Source organism: Lepus europaeus, chromosome 7, assembly GCF_033115175.1.
Source record: "Lepus europaeus isolate LE1 chromosome 7, mLepTim1.pri, whole genome shotgun sequence".
NCBI classification, from domain to species: Eukaryota; Metazoa; Chordata; class Mammalia; order Lagomorpha; family Leporidae; genus Lepus; species Lepus europaeus.
The window spans coordinates 111409904-111430661 of NC_084833.1; positions in this window are offsets into that span (position 1 = coordinate 111409904).

A 20758-nucleotide genomic window follows, 5' to 3' on the forward strand; every position below is an offset into this window, starting at 1 on the left:
CACAGTGGATGACCTTTGACAGGCTTGGAAGAAGCTGTCAGAAGTCTTAGCAATCCACTGCTACCACCATCACCACCATCATCATTATTATTGCTAGTGTTTATTGAGCACCTGCTGGATGCCAGGCACTCTCTGCACTGTATCTCATTTAATTCTTGCAACAACCTTCTGAGATAGGGCTATCATTATTTATTACACTTGGGCCTCTCCTTCTAAGGATATTCTTACCCATGCATGCACACCCTTCAAAAAGTGGTTCATCTTTACTCAAATTCACTCAGAATGGCCTGCTAGGGTCTTTGAGAATTGTGTTTGGATGAAAAGCCCCTGAGGATGCCTGATTGTGGCACCTTATTTATTGGAAGTTCCAGAGGCTTGCTTGGGTCCTCTGGATGCCTCTGCTGTCTTCTGAATCAGTGTATAGAAAGGCCAGGACCTCCTAGGTCTGGGGATGAAGCTGTGTGTTGGTGTCCTGTAGAGAAGGCTAGGTCTTGGGCAAGTGGAGATTCTTTTTATCTTTAAGGTCTTTGCTGTCTGGATGGGGTGCACTTCCCTAACCATTTATTCTTCTGCCAGGATTCTGTTTGGGTGAATAAATGTCATTAGATTCTCAGATACTGCACTAAACCATCCATTTCTTCTTTCTACATATCTTTGTACAGATTAAAGAGATTTAGTAATGGCTTTCCAGTTAGCAACTATTTAGTGGACTAACTTTTGCCATTACGCTTCACTGGCAAAATAATAACTTTGAAGCTTGCCTTTAGTGTTTCCTTTTAAAATAGTCCCTGTCCCATAACAGAGATCTGGGTCAGAAGTGGAGCAGCCAGGACTCAAACTGGTGCCTATTTGGGATGCCGGCACTGCAGGCGGCAGCTTTACCAGCTATGCCACAGCGCCGGCCCCTCATTATAATTTTATATAGGGGTCTTCAGTGTACCCATATGTTAGTATCCCAAGAGGGATGTCCTGGAACCAATCCTCTATGGGTACCAAGGCATGACTCCATATATTTCAGTCATGTTGCAAATGCACTTAACTATCATATGCACACAGAATAATGATATTCAGTACTGTACATTGCTATGGCTGAACTTACTGGTAGAGTCAAAATATTTTTTATACTTGTCGGTAAATAGCCACTGCTCATGCCTTCATAGTATGCCCTCATCACCCCCATGTTTATTCTAGAACTTCCAGAAACTCAGCATATTTCAGATGCTAAGGAGTTAAGAGCTAGGAGCTTAAGGGGATGTATATTCTATGGGCATTATGTCATCTGATTGGTATACTATACTTGTTTATAAAACACCTTGTGTTTATGTGTACATATGTCAAAATGTTGTATGCCTTGACTATATATGCTTTTTGTTAATTATGCCTTAATAAAGTCCAATAAAATACGGAAGGGAAAAAAATAGTCCCTATCATTTTGTGGCACATACATGCAACTTAGGAGCTCAAGATATTACATACATATACACACACACACACACATACCGTACTTCCAAAAATGTGTGCAGAATTAAAGAAAAGTTAATTTTGTTGCAGAAAAATGAAAGCTTTGCAAATTTTTTCATGATACACATTTTCCATGAAATTTTGTAAACCCTTTGTGCAAAAACCACATACCTGCCCTTACTTAGCTAGAGGTTACATTGGTATCTTAGTATTGAGGTTTGTTTGTTTGTATTGTGTGAGGCTCTTAGAAGTTCTGGGAATAAATAAAAATGGTTTAGCTCTGGTTCAAAGAAGATTTTCCCGTAGAGCTGATTTTGCTGTAATATATAGCTTAATACAAAACCTAGCATGCCGAATACAGTTAGTCTTCAAAGTGGATTAGAGTGGTTGTGCTTTGAGCATTTCCGAGGCATTAGTTACAGTACATTGCATTAGCTTTGCTAGTTGCTGCTCCTGTAATGAAAGGCATAGAGAGATCACCCACTTCAACAGAAGACCAAACTGCCATCTTTTAACTTCCATTGAGTGTGATGGAGAAGATATTGAATGGCCAAACCACTCCCATTGTGAGGGAGCAGTGAAGCATTCTCTAGTTCCTTTAGAAAAGGCAGGTACAGAAATCTGAGATGCTGACAAGCCCAACAGCTCTATTCATACTGCTGAGAATGATAATGATAATGATCATAATTGCACCAGTTGTTACCTTTTTCATCTCTCCCTCTTCTCCACGAGACTTAAAATAAACAAACTTGTATTTTAAGCTATTAACTTGACCTCAGGTTTTATCCATCACTTTTTGTAAGTAAGGAGCACTTTCATATATGCAGCCTGTGTGGCACTGTGTACAAGAGTTTCTGTGTGTGTGTGTGTGTGTGTATATATATATATATATATCTTTATATCATATACATATAATCTTTAGAGTGATCCTTCAGTGTGTGCAGTATGTATCCCTGCAACTAGACACACATTGTTGCTAGGATGTACAAGAATGCTTCAAAAGGTCTGGAGAGAAAGGAATTAAAAGACAATTTTATTTTGATGCAAAATCTTTTGCAGTCCACACATAGTTTTTCATAACATGCGTTTCCATGAAGGCTTTGAGTCCCTGGTATTTTCTTATCTCTCACAACAAATCCTTGAGATAGTCACTGTCATTACCCATCTAGTTTTCACATGGGTCAACTGAGGCATTGAGAGCTATTTGCCGACAAGTAGTGGATTCAGGATGTGAATTCAGATGTTCTAATTATAGAACCTTTCTACTCACTTTGCGTCCCATCAGTGAAGGAATAAATGAATAGCGTAAGCTTACTGTAATTGGAAAATGTGCTATAAATGTGTCTACTGCCCTTGAGAATTTGGGTGTCCAGGATATATATCTGCATGCACCTTATTTGCATTTGCCTTAAACAAGTCATGTGATGGGTATTAAGAACCCATGTGGTTGTTTTTACAAGCATGAACTGTAATTGTGCATAGAAAGATCCACTCACTTCAGTATAAGACCAACATCCCATCTTTTTGTTTCTATTGAATGTGATAGAAATGGTAATTGCATGGTAAAGCTACTCACATTGTAGGGGAACCATGGAGTTATCAAATCAAATACCTATCCAGGACCAAGATGCTGACATTAAAGACTGGGATTGGAGCTGGCACTGTGGTGTAGTAGGCTAAGCCTTCACCTGCAGTGCTGGCATCCCTTACGGGTGTTGGTTCTAGTCCCGGTTACTCCTCTTCTGATCCAGCTCTTTGCTTAGGGCCTGGGAAAGCAGTAGAAGATGGCCCACATACTTGGGCCCCTGCACCCGTGTGGGAGACCCAGAAGAAGTTCATGTCTCCGAGAGCGGCAAGATGGCGGAATAGGCAGGGAGCACACTATTAGTCCGGGGGAGAGACACTGCAGGGTCAAGGAAGAGTAGGGGATGAAACAGCAGAGGAAACTCTTCCGGAACTAATGATTCACAGTGGACCTGCGTGGAGAGCGTGGGAGCCCAAGTTCGGGACACCAGCGGCAGACTCAACACACCAGCGCTGGAACGCGAGCTGTGCGGAATTACTGCCCTTTTGAATCAAAAAAAGAAAGAGAGATTTACCACACCTAACCTGGGAGTGTCATCTTTGACACACCCTCAACCCTGAGGAACCAAACACAGCTCTCAGTCCACACTCATCTCAAGCCTCTAAGGCTCCACTGAAAGCAGACAGTCCACTTAATATAGAGCCATAGTGTAACAAGAAAAAACACCACAGTGAAGAAACCAAATATCTCCAACATGCCAAACAACAAATGCAAAAACCAAGCTAACAAGAACAAGGAAGACACTATGACGCCCCCAAATGAAAAAGACACCCCAATTCAAGATTATGAAGATGATGAGATCGAAGAAATGCAAGAAGCGGATCTCAAAAAATTGATAAGAACATTAAGAAGTTCTCAAAAACAAATTCTTGAACTACAGAAATCCTTAATGGACAAGATAGAAAATCTCTCTCGTGAAAGTGAAATATTAAGGAGGAATCAAAATGAAATGAAACAACTAGTGGAACAAGAAACTGTGATAGTGACGAGAAATCATAATGAAATGAAGAATTCAATAGACCAAATGACAAACACATTAGAGAGCCTTAAAAACAGAATGGGCGAAGCAGAAGAGAGAATATCAGACTTAGAAGACAGAGAACAGGAAAGGAAACAGGCAAACCAAAGAAAAGAAGAAGAAATTAGAAATCTAAAAAATATTGTCGGGAATCTACAGGATACTATTAAAAAACCCAACATTCGGGTTCTAGGAGTTCCTGAAGGCATGGAGAGGGAGAAAGGATTAGAAGGCATTTTCAGTGAGATACTAGCAGAAAATTTCCCAGGTTTGGAGAAGGACAGAGGTATCTTAGTACAGGAAGCTTATAGAACCCCTAATAAACATGACCAAAAGAGATCCTTACCATGACATGTTGTAATCAAACTCACCACAGTGAAACATAAAGAAAAGATCCTAAAATGTGCAAGAGAGAAATGTCAGATTACTCTTAGAGGATCTCCAATTAGACTCAGAGCAGACTTCTCATCAGAAACCCTACAAGCTAGAAGGGAATGGCGAGTCATAGCGCAGGTACTAAGAGAGAAAAACTGCCAGCCCAGAATACTATATCCTGCAAAACTCTCATTTGTGAATGAAGGTGAAATTAAGACTTTTCATAGCAAACAGAAACTGAAAGAATTTGTTGCCACTCATCCTGCCCTGCAAAAGATGCTTAAAGATGTGTTACACACAGAAACACAGAAACATGGTCACCAATATGAAAGAAGGTAAAGGAAGGAAACCTCACAGCAAAAGATCACAGGAAGCTCAACTTCTCTTTGACATAGAATTAAACTCTGATGCTCTGTTAAATCAATGTGTTAAAGTAATCTATTATGTTCTCTTGATGTCTGTTAAATTCTAATTGTTCAAAAACAGCTGAATTTTTATTAAGAGCTATGGGTTATTTAAATATGTGCTTATTTTCAAAGATTTGAATAATCACCTTGTAACAATGATCAAATTTGGTCTATGTTATGTCATGATTTTAAGGAATCTTATTTCAACCAGATATTTTGGATTTTGAGCCTTCTTGGCATTCTTGACAGGCATTCAAAAAATCAAAGTTTCAAACAATCTGGTCTCTAAAATTTCCAGTAAATCCTGGACTTTGGTTTTTCCAGTTTGGGCCCAACTGAAAAAATCGAAGGACCTATGTCTCTCACCTTGTAGAGACACCAACTAATCAGTCTATTTGGATTATATTAGAAGGACTGTCAAGATGTGATGTGGTACCAGACTTTAAGTTTCTATAATGGAAAATGCTATTAATACAAATGTTTGAGAATTAAAAAGTCTAATGATCTTGTGTTACTAGACATGATAGTTATCTTAATGAGAAAGCCCCAGAGGCCTAAAGGGTTAAATACTTGTAAAATCCTACAAAATACTGTGAAGTAAGCAAGTGCCTCTTGTTGGTTGATGAGTTTATAATTTTAAACATGGCGACTTAAAGTCTTTTGTCATCCACAGTTATATATGATGTGCTGCTCATAAAACTAAAGCGTTGTTGGTTCTGTGTTTAGCTGTCCTCCCATAGGTTCCTATGGACTTTTTCCAGCCACTTTTATTGTATTCAGTACTTTGGGATGGCTCTGTAAACAGATGAAGCCAATAATGTATTAACAGTACCAACTGAGAGAAAGTATGGTTAACTGAGGTTACTAAAAAGAAAAAGCAATTCAAATCAATTGGCAATCTACAAAAAGAGTTAAAGATTTTAAAAGCTATTATTAAAATTGCTATATTGGTCTATTATGCTATGTTATATGTGTGTACATATTGTATGTCCACATGGGGAAATTTTATTAAGAGTTTTATTTTAAATGGCTTATAGATAAGATTATCCATAAATTTAAGCTGCTAAAATCAATCAAAGATACATTTTAATTTGTGTGACCTGAATCTGTGTATCATATGTTTTAAACATGTTGGTAGAAAGAAACTAAAAACATTTTAGATGGTTGTGCTTAAGTTTACTGGCTAAACAAACTACACCATGTTAGATATTTAAGAGGTGTTTTCAAATACATGATTCTTAAAATTTATAGAAGGCATTGGACCTTCTGGTAAATGTTTTCTTAAGTTGTTATCTAGTGGTTGCAACGGTTTGCTAAGTATTCATGTGATATTGCTATTGTCAGCAAGCGATCTAGGACTTGCTCCCTCATTTCTCTATTCTAAGCCCAACTTGTTCTTTCATTTCTCTATTCTCTTCAAGGTAGGAAACTAATTCTATTATGAAGGAATCTGTAGGACGCACAATTTAATCTTTAGACCTTATAAAAGAGATGGCTAACATTTTTCTGTAATAGCATAGCCAAAATAAGAACTTAAATAATAATCTCATAGCTAGATTCACTTCGCCATCAGCAAAGTAAGCAGTAAGTAGAAAAAACCTCCCTTTCAGACCAAAGGGAAAGAAAGTTTTAAAGTGAGAATATAATTTTCCTCATGGGCATTGTCTACCTTAGAAAAACTACTACAGAACATGCCTGTGACTATAGACTTGTAGTTCAGGCCACCGAAGATTAGAGATGGAACTTGGGCACTCCCTTGACTTGCATCCTCTGGTCTGCTTTAAGACAAACCAGGAGGAAAACAAAGCTAGGCATCAGAAGCAATGGGTGGCAGGCCTACTGATCTGTACAGTGATCTGCCCTCAAGGAGACCCAACAGGCCAGTCCACTGCAGTGGCTTTCAATGTGGTAAGCCTGGGCTTCAGCAGAAGTCAGCTTGTGAAGAGCCCTGGCAGCTCTGCCAAGAGTTGGATCACTGGAAATGGACCTGCCCTGGAGTCGAAGGATGCCCAGGTCAGAGCCACAGATCTTATTGGCTCTAAGCTGAAAAGCCCTTCACTCAGCCCAACTTCCAAAGTGACCACTGCAGCTGAGGGGATGGTCAAGTAGGGTCAGCAACATTGCAGGCAGAACTGTAAATTTCTTGTTGGAGATGCCCCCTGCCTTTACCTGGCCAGCTCTCCTCCCAGGCCAGCTAAGTAATGAAAGTCAACAGAGTGCCTTCCCCTAGGAGGTTCACACCTCCCTTAGGATATACCCCATGTGAAGAGATAGATAGGCCTGGGCCTCTGAATTTACAGGGCCTAAAGCACACCAGATTATTATCAAGCCCCTTCTATCAGGTTCTATTTGCCTCTCAATCAGAAAAATTACTTGTAGCTTGGACAGCACCTTTCTTGGCTCCTCTAATAATGACTCTGTCCTTTGTTCTAGACCCTGTCTAGTGCACTTGGGCCTCATTCCTTTGTAATCATAACCTCTACTCTACCACCAATGGCTCTACTCCCAACCTGTGTGTACTGATGGTCCTCTTCCCCACTTAATGCTGTATAATTGTTCAAACCTGGTAAATGCCACTCTTAGGATCATTGGTTGCTATCCTCACCCTGTCTTTTTTGAACTTGTCTAAATATGATCAGAGTCGGCAAACTTGGAAGGCTTCCATAGCCTTGGCAACTCATGACGACAGCCTAGGATGGTTACTGGCACCACAAACTAGAGTGTCAATTTGTTGGGTCAACAACAGGAGCCACTGTGCACTTGCTCCTCATGTGGGATCTCTGTCCTTAATGTGCTGTCCATTGTGATTTAATGCTATAACTAGAACTCAAACAGTATGTTTCACTTTGTGTTTCTATGTGGGTGTAAACTGTTGAAATCTTTATACTAAATTGATCTTCTGTATATAAAGAGAATTGAAAACGAATCTTGATGCAAATGGAAGGGGAGAGGGAGCGGGAGAGGGGAGGGTTGCTGGTGGGAGGGAAGTTATGGGAGGGGGAAGCCATTGTAATCCATAAACTGTACACTGAAAATTTATATTCATTAAATAAAAGTTAAAAAAAAAAAAAAGAAGAAGTTCATGTCTCCTGGCTTTGGACCTGCTCAGCTCCAGCTGTTGTGGCCATTTGGGGAGTGAACCAGTGGATGGAAGACCTCTCTCTCTGTAACTCTGCTTCTCTAAAAAAAACAAAAGAACAACAACAACAACAACAACAAAAAACCCTGGAATCACCAGATGCTGGAGGGGACTTGGCCAACCATGTGAGATCATCAGGTCTAAGTCTGTTAATCTGGTTTGAGCTCCAGCCAGCTACTGATAAGCTGTGTGTTTTCCCAAGCCTCATTTGTCCTCATTTGAAAATGGGCATAACAGCTGACTCAGCAGGTTTGTTAAGGACTAATTGAGACGATGTCTGATAGATAGTAAGTGTCAGCTAGTCTTACTATAATGTATTTCGGTATTGTTTAGATAAAATTATCTTCCCGCCCTCACCATAGAAATGATGTAGACAGCTTCTTCTTTATGATATTTCTTCTGAGAAAAAACAGTTGTTCCTGGAATCTGGGCTAAACACTTACCCATTCCAAGTACTTAGGACCAATAAACTGGAAAAAAAATGAGGATGACCTGTAGTCCTGGGGTAGAATGGGAGAGGCATGCTTCATTAGTGAGACAGTAGCAGGGCGAATGGAACAATTTGGCTTTAAAGGTTCATGATAACTTCTCTAAATCTGAAACTGTCCTAAGAGTAAAGTGTACCTTACACAGAGCGTTGTGTTTCAGGACCTAACACCTTTGTCACTAATGGCTTAGCTTCATTTTTGTGCCATGGTAAACAGCGACAAATGCAGCCATAGATATGGCACTGAGGGTCCTGATTTCTTCTCCATAGAAAGCAGAGGTTGGTTCCTCTAAGGTATTTTTCTATTTTGAAACGCATGTGGAGTGCACAGACATTTGGGAGGCACTAAATGATGCTTTAACATTGACCTGGCGGCAGCATGGCCAAGCATCTTTGGAAAGAACGCTAGGAAAGAGGTTGATTATTTTCTGGGCTGGGCAACAAAACTCATGTCTGTCAGGGTTTCCCAAGGGGAAGTTGGGAGGTTGCTTGCCAGAAAATCTTTGAAGAACAGAGTAGGATGAAATCCCATTCCTCCAGAATGCTTAAGCGGAGGGCCTTTTACCAATAAGAGAAAGCGAGTTTATTAAATGCCAACTCGGGATATTTTCTTTGGAGTTGAGGGATATGCAGCTGTTTCCAAGTGCATTTTTATTTTTCCTTTCATCATCCCCCAAATATCTTTCTGCAGCCACCATTACCTAAGAAACCAGAGCATTGCACTAATCAGGAATGAATGTTCTGAGCAAAGAGCACTCTGCTCCCGGGTTGCTTCTCCTGAGCCCTCCTGTGCGATAGGGGTTGGAGTAGACCAGCAGTCCCTGAAGAGCTTGAGGCTGGGAAACTAGCTGCCCACAATGCCTCTTCAGCTCTCCCAACCCTGTTCCCAGGTCTCCTCGCCTCCTGCTGCTGTCTGTGTTCATTCCAACATTTACTTAGCATCACCGTGAAGGCGGTTCAGTGAACTCTGTAACAGGATGACAGCCATGAACGGGATGCAAATCCTCCCTTGGTGGCAGTTACTGTCGGAGGCGAAGTGGAAAATGCACATCGATAATGATACAAGGTAGAAATGGTGTGTTGAAAAGACCGATGGGTAGACTGCTTTGAGGTTTTTTTTTTTTTTTTAATTTTTATTATTTTTGGCCAGCGCCGCGGCTCACTAGGCTAATCCTCCGCCTTGCGGCGCCGGCACACCGGGTTCTAGTCCCAGTTGGGGCGCAGGTTCTGTCCCGGCTGCCACTCTTCCAGGCCAGCTCTCTGCTGTGGCCAGGGAGTGCAGTGGAGGATGGCCCAAGTCCTTGGGTCCTGCACCCCATGGGAGACCAGGATAGGCACCTGGCTCCTGCCATTGGATCAGCGCGGTACGCCGGCCGCAGCGCGCCAGCCGCGGCGGCCATTGGAGGGTGAACAAATGGCAAAGGAAGACCTTTCTCTCTGTCTCTCTCTCTCACTGTCCACTCTGCCTGTCAAAAAATAAAAAAAATAAAAATAAAAAAAATAATTTTTATTTTTTTTTAGTAAATATTGAGAATGTTCTTGAAAGAGAAAAGAAAGGGAAGACCTCAAAAAGGACAAGTAGAGCCACACAAGAAGGACTGGACTTGCTATCAGGACTTAAAAAAAATATATTTATGGCCGGCGCCGTGGCTTAACAGGCTAATCCTCTGCCTTGCGGCGCCGGCACACTGGGTTCTAGTCCCGGTTGGGGCGCCGGATTCTATCCCGGTTGCCCCTCTTCCAGGCCAGCTCTCTGCTATGGCCCGGGAAGGCAGTGGAGGATGGCCCAAGTCTTTGGGCCCTGCACCCGCATGGGAGACCAGGAGAAGCACCTGGCTCCTGGCTTCGGATCAGCGAGATGCGCCGGCCGCAGCGGCCATTGGAGGGTGAACCAACGGCAAAGGAAGACCTTTCTCTCTGTCTCTCTCTCTCTCTCACTATCCACTCTACCTATCAAAAAAATATATATATATATATATATATATATTTTATTGGGGCTGGTGCTGTAGCACAGCGTGTTAAGCCTCCCTCTGCAGGGCCGACATCCGATATGGGCAGCAGTTCAAGTCCTGGTTGCTCCATTTCCAATCTAGCTCCTTGCTAATGCACCTGGGAGAGTAGTGGAAGATGGCCCAAGTGCTAGGGCCCCTGCACTTGTGTAGGAGACCCAGAAGTAGCTCCTGGCTCCTGGCTCCTGGCTTTGGCCTGGCTTAGCCCTGGCCATTGTGGCCAGTTGGGGAGTGAACCAGCAGATGGAAGATCTCTCTCTCTCTCTCTCTCTCTCTCTCTCTGTTTCCCTGTCTCCCTCTGTAACTCTGTCAAAATAAATAAATCTTAAAAAAATAAAATTTAAAAAGAATGATTTATTTATTTGAAAGGCAGGGCTACAGAAAGAGAGAGACGCCTAGATTTTTATTTTCCTAGTGGACTTCTGCCTTAAGGATGCCTGGGACCAACAAACGCTGCCTGGTTGTTCTTGTGTCAAGCTGGGGAGATTTTTATTATGGTGGAGATAGAACCTAATGCCTGGTTCCAAGGTCCAAGGACCTGCCTAGGGAGCAAACTCGTGCAGGATGTCATGTGAGCAGACCTTCAAGGAGGGAGACTTTGCCCTGGCAAGCAAAATTTAAGCCCTTGCCTGACAACATCCTAGAAACAAGTCAGATCCACCTGTGGAAGCTAAATTAGAACCTTGAACCACAGGGAAACTACTTTTAATGTTTACCGAACTGTTGCAGCAGGAGATGGCAAGCCTCCTTTTAAGCTCACCAACCTAGTAGAGCTTTGGGCTGCACGGAGGGGGCCACCGTGTTCTCCTCCGTGTGTGTGGAGTCTCTGCTTGCAGCCTTGTGTCTGCAAGCCTCAGGGAGAGGAGCCTGAAAGCAACAGGTCCTACAGCGCCCTGCTGACTCAATCAGATCTGCAGGTAGACATCTTAGCAGGTAAGAGGTTGTAGAGACACTTGGGTAAAAATCAGGAATCGGAGCTACGCTTACACTATTATGATAAATGCAAAATTGGATCTGTGATTGACGCGTCATTAAAAGTATTTCTTGCCAGTATTTCTGGAGTCCTTCTCAGTATTGGGAGCACTGTTTCTATTAAAGATATTTTTAATTCAAGGGACATCGTTGATAACTTTGTTTTAGTTACAGACCAAATAGAAACTGACCAAATTAAATAGGGAAACAGAGTGTATCAGTTCGCAGAGTTGTAGCCCCTGATATTAATTTATTTGTCAAATTCAAAATTAAATAAAAGTCTTCATAAAAAATGACAAGGAGAACCAGTGAATGGAGACTGAAAAGGTGTTTCATAGAAAGTTGAAATAGTGTGACAGGGGGCTGGCTCTGTGGCATAGTTGGCTAAGCCTCCGCCTGCAGTGCTGGCATCCCATTGGGCTTTGGTTCTAGTCCTGGCTGCTCCACTTCTGATCCAGCTCACTGCTATGGCCTAGGAAAGCAGTAGAAGATGGCTCAAGTGCTTGGGCCCTTGTACCCACATGGGAGACCTGGATGAAATGCCTATCTCCTAGCTTTGCAGTGGCTCAGCTCCGGCCGTTGTGGCCATTTGGGGAGTGAACCAGTGGATGGAAGACCTTTGTCTCTGTCTCTTCTTCTCTCTGTCTGTAACTCTGCCTCTCAAATAAATAAATAAATTAAATCTTAAAAAAAAATGACAGCAGAATAGAGAAAGCACTGTTTGGGGGTTCAGAATACCTCATTTTGGATCACATCTTGGCATCTAAAATTCTTTATCTCTGTGAGTCTCAGTTTCCTTGTCTGTAAAATGGGGGTGGAGGACAGGGGGGTGACATTTCACTCATAGGATTAGGAAGTTTAAATAAGAAAGTGCAGGTGGCTGGCTCAAGAAATCCTAAATGAGTCTGAAAATGTTTAGAGTATAGAAACATTCCTAATTTATACCTGATTGGAGCAGATTTTCCATTGGATTAAGCCCTAGTTATCATATATTTGCTTTAAACTAAAAGGGTAAGACTATGTAAGTTAATCATTTATAGATAACTGTTACTAGTCAAGTAAAATTTAAAATACATTAGAATTTTCTACATAAAGGAATTATATTTCCTTTTTTTAAAGATTTATTTATTTATTTATTTGAAATGCAGAGTTACAGAGAGAGAAGGAGAGATCCTCCATCCCCTAGTTCACTCCCCAAATGTCTTCAATGGCCAGAGCTGGGCCAGAGCAATACCAGGAGTTTCATCTGGGTCTCCCATGTGGGTGCAAGGGCCCAAACACTTGGACCATCCTCCGCTGCTTTCCCAGGCACATGAGCAGGGAGCTGGATTGGAAATGAAGCAGCTGGTCTTGAATTGGTACCCTTATGGCATGCCATCATTGCAGGCTGCAGCTTTACCAAGTACACCACAATGCTGGCCCCAGGAATTCTATTCCTATAAAGCAAAAAGACCTTTCTGAAAACAAATAACTGTTGTATTATCTTTTGTGCAAATCTAATGGTTCTGATGTTGGGATTAGTTCTAGGAAGGTATTTGTGTGTAATAAACCTCCTTTTCTGTATGAGCTTAGAAGGGCATGAGATGCACACAGAATGTGTGTATACAAAATATGAATGCGTTATGATTCTTTGGTGCGATTTTTAAAATTTGTTTATTTCTGGCCGGCGCTGTGGCTCAATAGGCTAATCCTCCACCTGTGGCGCTGGCATACCAGGTTCTAGTCTCAGTCGGGATGCCGGATTCTGTCCCGGTTGCACCTCTTCCAGTCCAGCTCTCTGCTGTGGCCCAGGAGCACAGTGGAAGATGGCCCAAGTCCTTGGGTCCTGCACCTGCATGGGAGACCAGGAGAAGCACCTGGCTCCGGGCTTCGGATCAGCGCGGTGCACCGGCCACAGCGCGCCGGCTGCGATGGCCATTGAGGGGTGAACCAACGGAAAAGGAAGACCTTTCTCTCTGTGTCTCTCTCTCACTGTCCACTCTGCCTGTCAAAAAAAATTAATAATAAAAAATAAAAAAATTTGTTTCATTTTTTTGAAGGCAAAGAAACAGAGATCTTCCATCTTCTGATTCACCCCCAAATGCCTGCAATAGCTAAGGTTGAGCCAGGCTGAAGCCAGGAGCCTAGAACTCTATCAGGGTCTCCCAGGTGGGTGGCAGGGGCCCACGCACTGAGTCACCATCTGCTGCCTCCCAGGATACATCATTAGGAAGCTGGATCAGAGCAGAGTAGCCAGACTTCGAACCAGCCCTCTGGTATGGAATATAGGTGTCCCAAGCGGCAGGTTAACCTGCAGGACCACAACACCCACTCTTCCTCTCTGCACTTTGTTGTTAAATGATTCTTTGAGATGAGATCAAAATGCTCCCTCCAAAATAATACCAGAAGTTGAGAAGGTGGAGTTAACTTTATGACTTGGCACCAAGATTTATCTCCCCAGTGCTTCTGTTTCTCAGCTGTGATCCTAAGTGAGCTACGGTGGGAGAAGAATTGAGCAGTGGGCTAAATAGCTGTTCCTCCCAGGTCTATGATTCTATTACCTAAGGAAACTCCATTGCTCATAAAAATTTCCAGCTGTCACACAGAATGAGTATGTCCTCCGAAGGTGCCTGCTCCCTTCCAGGGAGGCCCATTGAGGGCACAGCCAGCAGAATTCTTTCTTTTCCTGAAAATGCAAGGAAACAAGGTCACTGCATCCAGCGACACGTTTCATGTCTGCTTCGACACTCTTAACTTATAAAGCAGATGGCTTCCTCATAAAGTGTGCCTGATTCAGGTTTATTAACGCAATAAAAATTCCATAGATGCAAAGAAACTGTTTCAACGAATCCCTTCTGGAAAATGAATAATTTGTATTATATAAAGGATTATTCCAGACTCATATATTTTTAAAATTGGTATTTTCATACTCCAGGATTGCTTAAAGCAAAGTCGACATTTCCAGTTCATAGGCTCTGGGAGCTACATAGAGAATTTCGAGATCGCCTAGCATAATCAATTCCCAAATCGCGATTTCAGGGTATTTAAAGTATGACACAGTCGTTGAACTGGGGGGAACTGTGAGTGCAGTGGTCCCCAGTGCAGCCCAGGTGGAGGCAAGCAGATTATTCCTAAATTGTGGGGACGTCTGCCAGAGTGGCTTTCATTGAGGCAGGAGCTCACACCAAGCGCAGCATTGTAAGGGAATAAATTATTTACAATTACTCCCTGCACATGCATTGCTCACCGTAAGATAAATGAGTCCCAGTGCAGTGGGAATGGTTGTTCCCAGCCAGCTTACCAGGGCCACCAGTGAAAACCCTCCATGGAGCTCAGCCATTTTCAGCTTCTTCCGGTGTCATAACAATTTTTTTTATTTTATTTTTGGTTATACAAAATCTAGTCTCCCCGTGGTGCTTGGCAAACGTACTGCCAAGCAGTACGTCCCATCACCAGGCAGCTGTGTCTGGTTTTACCCTTATGGCTTTCCATATCATGTCTCTGAGTACTAAAGTGATCAGAGATCTCTCAACACTAGAAGTGACACAGCCTACCGGTCAACCGTCCCTGGCTCTCTGGAGCGTGGCTTACTTCTCTGTAAAAGGTGGCTACTGTTTCAGAGAAGTAGCCTGACAGCCTATCGAAAACTTGAAGCCTGCCGTGGTTGCTTTAACACTTAAATCATTTCCTAGAGTGTGGAAGACCTCTTCTCAGCGAGCTAAGCTTCCAACTTGTTCTGTCTGATCTCTGCAGCCAGTTCCTTGTAATCTGTGAAGCCTTTTCTTTTTGGTGTGTGGTTTCAGTAAAGCTACGTAACTTCCCCGTGCCTGAATTATCTGACCCATAAAACCAAATCGAGGGACGGCTGACTTTGAAATCTGTTGCCTTGCATTCTGGAATTGTGATCACTGGAAAAAAAATTCTTCCCAGGCTCAAATTTGCCTTTTTGAACCCCCTGTTTTTCTAGCACCCAGAATAAAGTGTGCTCCATATGTGGGTGAATAAAGAAAGATTTATAGTAGACACAAGCTCTTCCACTAACCCCTCCCGCAATGAACATTCCTTGTGCTCCAAACGGTTCTTTCTGTAATTCCAAGAACACACCGTGCTTCCTTTGATGCCTCAGTGCCTTTGCACATGTGACTCCTCTGCTGGGCATACGCCCATCGGTCTCCCTGGAAAACACTCCTGTGCTAACCTCTAAATCTCTACTAGAAACGCCCCTCTGCAATGTTCTCTGGGTCAAGCTATTCCCCTGCTGTGTTCACAGTGCATTTGACACGTTTCTATGGAAGTGAATTTTCTCACCAAATTGCAATTCTTGGATTGGTTTTCTGCTCTTTCCTACCCTCTCCCAGATTTGAAGCAACTGAGGCCAGAGTCATCTTTGATAGTCATTCAAAAATATTTTTAGGAGGAAATGAATAGTTTTACATAAATTTTTTCAGGAACTCTTCACAGTACCCAGTAGGATGGTATACTTGGAGCCTGGGAATATTAAATACTTCTTGATTGATTCGCTAGAATACCAAGTACACCACCAAGCTTCAATTTTCTTAGCAGATATAAGTAGAACTTCATTTTAAGTTGGCACAATCATACAGTCACATTTTGTTCTTCTGAAATCTAACATCTCCCAACAATAAAACACACACGGAAAGTAAAAGGGAAAAAACCCTCCCCATCATCCCTTAAATGTTCTCTTGACTGAACTAGATTCTCCCTCTCCTTTGTCCTTTCCCCCATCCCCTTCCCTCTGTTCCCCCAAGCTTCCCCCGCCCCACTCCTTCTTCCTCTATCTCTTCCTCTCTCTCCCCTTTCCTCGCCCTTTCCCTCCTCCTCCTGCACACCTTCCCCCTCCTTCTTTTCTCCCTCCACCCAGGGTCTTTGAGGATGCATAAGTGCCTCTCACGGCTTTGGCTTTCACCTCCTCATTTCTGGAAAGAGCCATCAATCTAATATTGCACCTCCATGGATTTGCTCACTGTTTAGCCTTTGACCTACAGCCATCTCATTTCTTCTCTCGCCACTCCACTGAATTTGTTGTTTCAGAGGTCACCAGTGACCCAATTACAAAAGCTAATGGGATTATCTCAGTCTTCCTCCTGCCTGGCTCCAGCGTGGCATTTGCCATCATTTGTCTTTTGGAAATGTGATGTAGTTGGAAGAAGTATAGAGAGAGACCCTGCTGCAACTTGAGTTCACCTTTCCCTTGCTAGCTACGTGAACCTGGACAAGTCACCTTGTAAAATCTCTTCCTCCTAAGATGGGGCTTTGGATATCTGTTTCTCAGAACTGTCACGAAGGCCAAATGGGATCTGGAGTGTGAAGCACTTAGCACAGTACCTGGCCTGCCACAGCCATGCAGTCATCATTGGCACCCTTCTTTCCTTGATTCCCAAAGCTTCACTCGCTCTTGGTTTCTCCCCATCTAGCACTCGGAACAAATCTGCTGAGGGCCCTCCCTTTCCTCGCCCATTGCCTCTCATTCCACGTTTCTCTTGTGCCCTGTTTCAGATTTTCTCCATCTCTTACCTGAGTGCTTTGCCATTCATGTGGTCAGTACCCTAAAAGTAGTGATGGGCTGAGTGATACTCTCTGGATTAGTCTATGTACTTCCTGCCGCTCGCTTCTCCAGGACATGTTTCACACTGGCACAGAACAGAGGTTGCTCAAACACAGGTCAGTAATGTCACCTTCCCCACAGAAAACCCAGAACCAATAGGAATGCATCTCTTTGTTTAAGAAGAAAATGTAAACTTCAGTAATACTCACTGCGCTCTGACCCTCAGGTTTATCCAGACTCAATTCCTAGTGCTGTGACTTATCTTCAAAAGCTCTCCGTGAGTTTTCATTCCTCGGTATCTTTACTTAACGCTGTTGATGTCTTGTTCTGCCTCCCTAATTAAATCCACGTTTTTGTTCTAAAATGCCAGTTCCTCAGTAGGACCTGTCTAGACCACCTCTTTCACTCTTTTTACAATTTATCAGCCTGAGTGTGGACTTCAAAAGGTTCGGGGGCGGGCACTTGGCCTAGAAGTGAAGATGCTGCCTGGGACACCCACTCATAGCTAAGTGCCTGCATTCAGATCCTGGCTTCATTCCCAATCCCAGCTCCCAGAGAGTGTGCTCCCCTGCAGGCAGCAGGTGATGGCTCAAGTACTTGAGTGGCTGCCACCCATGTGGGAGACCTGGATGAAGTGCCTGGCTCCTAACTGTGATCTGGCCCATCTCCACCACTGTGGGCACTTGGGGACTGAACCAAAGAATGGGAGCGAGCTCTCTGCCTTCCTCTCTGGTTTTCTGCCTTTCAAATGAAATAAATAAATGTTAAGAATGGAATTAAAATGGAATTAAAAGATAAGTTTATTTTGGTGCAAAAATGTTTGAAATCCATTCATTTTTTCACGAACATACACTTCCATGAACCTTCCGAAGACCTTGTCTAGGCATGGATTTCAAATCTCGGTGGGGAGAGGGGTGTCCAAAACTAAATTTGGCTTTAATTCCTTTTCCCTGAACTTCTGGAAGTGTCCTTGTATTTTTATTCAGACCTGATTTTCACTTATATTTTACACTTAATTAATTCTTCCTGCTAGATGGTGAGCTCTGACGCACAGATCTCATCTTACTTATCCTGCTCTAGTTGCAGTCCTTGCTTACCTAGTAGCCCTACACAGAGCTTTAGTTTAACTGCTACTTGGAGAATTCAACTGAATGGAAAATCAACATGAGGGGCTGGTGCTGTGGCATAGTGGGTAAAGCTGTTTACTGCAGTGCTGACATCCCATATGGGCCCCGCTTTGAGTCCTGGCTACTCCGCTTCCGATCCAGCTCCCTGTTAATGAGCCTGAGAAAGCATCAGAAGATGGCCCAAGTCCTTGGGCCCCTGCACCCACGTGGGAGACCCCAGTGAAGCTCCTGGCTCCTGGCTTTGGCCTGGCCCATCCATAACTGTTCTGGCCATTTGGGGAATGAACCAGCAGATGGAAGTGCGCTCTCTCTCTCTGTCTCTCTCTCTCTGTCTCTGTAATTCTGACTTTCAGATAAATAAGTAAATAAATAAATCTTTTTTAAAAATTAAAAAAAATCAACACAAAAGGTCCCATTTCCTAACAAGGGTACTAAAAAGGAAACGTGATTAGACATAACAGACAGTCATTTATAGTTACTTTTTTGCCGAGTCTGTTCTACGTGCCCAACTCAGTGTTAATACAGGTGTGCTGGGAGGGAGATGCACATATGAGGAAACTGGGCACAGAGAAGTTAAATGATTTATCTGAAAGCAAACTGATTGTAAGTGGTGGAAAAGGTCTAAAGTTCAGATGGCCTGACTTTGGTCTGCGCAGTAAATCACTGTTTGAAGGCTGCTAGGATTTCATGATGCTTCCGAGAAAAACAGCTGAATACCCAGAGCATGCACCTGCTCTCCTTGGGATAGAAAGCCAAAGAGGTGACCTCAGGAAGTCTCTTCCAGCCCTGGTTTGCATGAAGACTGACCTTGTAAGATGCAGAGGACAAGAGATTATGTCTGTCTGTGCCTTGGTATATGGGTGTCAAGAACAGGGGCAGCCAAATGTTGTTGTGCAAAGCATTCCTTGACTCCTAAGCCTTTTGATGAGCAATGAAACCAGGGAGGCTTATCTGGTGATAGTCCTCCTGCTAAGGTGACGTCATGGCTTACCCTGGCTCCTGCGCAGGCTAGCAGGAGCAAGCCTCTGCCGACCTTGTGCATTCCCTGTGGCTGACAGCATACCCCAGGGCTCTGTTCTCGGGAACCGAGTCTCCATCAGTCTCCAAGCATTTTCCTTGGAAGGAGATGATGGATGTGGTGGCTGGTGAACGGTGGTTTTATTTAGGTTGTGTTTAGCCAGCATTGGCCTCTTACTCCGCCTCCTCTTGTGACCGCACAGATTCTGTGCAATTTCCTCTGACCCCTTTCTTAAGCAGTGAGCTCCGCCCTGGGGAAGTTGAAGAGAGGATTAGTGAAAGGAACAGAAGCAGATACCACAGGGAGAGCTCTCAGTTGTCCTCTCCAGTTCTTTCTCCAGTCCCCAGGCCCCCACCCCTGGGAGCCCCCTCATCACCACCCTTAGTGAGTGGTCTTTATATTTTCAAGAAGTGAAAGCTGATTGTCCCAGGCTGGTGTTGCACATGCAGTGACCAACGTGCCTAAAGCCAGTAATGAGCTAATACAGAAGGACTGTGGGGCATGAACAAATGGCTTTTATTTTAGAGAGAATCTGGGCCCTGGAGACCCACAGTGGTAGATGGGGGGACTGGGCCTCTAAGAGATGATCTCTTTCCTGCTGCTGCCTCTAACTAGGCTCCAGTTACCTCTCAAGAAAGCCACTCTAACCACACTTGGTCATGCATTCCAGTGCCTGCCCAGCCTTACCCTTGGTAAATGCTTGTCATGTACCCTGAGCCCCCACATTGTGCTCTCCACACACTCGTTTCTTCCTGCTTGCTGCAGAAAGGGAGCTGGACAGTAATGCCCAGCCTCTGCTCTCCCAGCGCCGTCCACATTCCCTTCCGTATTCCCAGCTTCCCTGAGCACCACACGCTCCACCTTGTGGACGTCCAGCGTGGGTTTCTTTGCCGTGTCCATGTCCCATAGGGGTTGACCATTCTGAAGGTCTTGTGTGGGAGAAGGACTCTGTGTCTGAGCCTTGAGGGTGTGGGCTGTCTGGCTTGGGGCATCAGTGTAAGAAGGGGGACTCCTGTGTTCTCGGGAGATGCCCGCCCTTGGCCTCCTGGGGCAGGTGGGATGGCAGGTCTGTGGGTGCCTGTGTGTTCCCCCTAACGCTCACGGATGTGCACCCACAGGAGAAATCTAGCCTTGAAACTGCCATTTTCCCCTGATGTTCCCGCCTGGAAGTTGTGGCTGAAGAATGGACTGGGTAGTTTACGGGGCTCCAGAAGTATTAGACAGGTGCTGGGTGTCTTATATCTGTAGGAAAGGAGAGCCTGTCCGGCCAAGAATAAACAACAGTTGCCTGGTAACCCGAGCTCCTTTCATTTAAAGTCAGAGGCCCCGTAGGCTGGGGGAGGGCGTGGGTTGTTCTGGCCCCCACCTGTCTGGGGGCCACCAGAGGTGAGATCAGTTTCCCCCAGAGCAGTGTGGAGTCTAAGAGCCCAGTATGGGAGAGAGGAATTAGGGGAAGGGGGAGGCTAGGGGAAGGGGGAGACTTGGGGAATGGATGCCGTGAACCACATTCTGAAGGGGATTGTGGAATCTGACGCCAGCTGCTTTAGGGGATTGTTGTTCCACCAGTGGCCTTCCATTTCCCAGCCTGTGAAATAACAGGTGGACTTAAATTGTT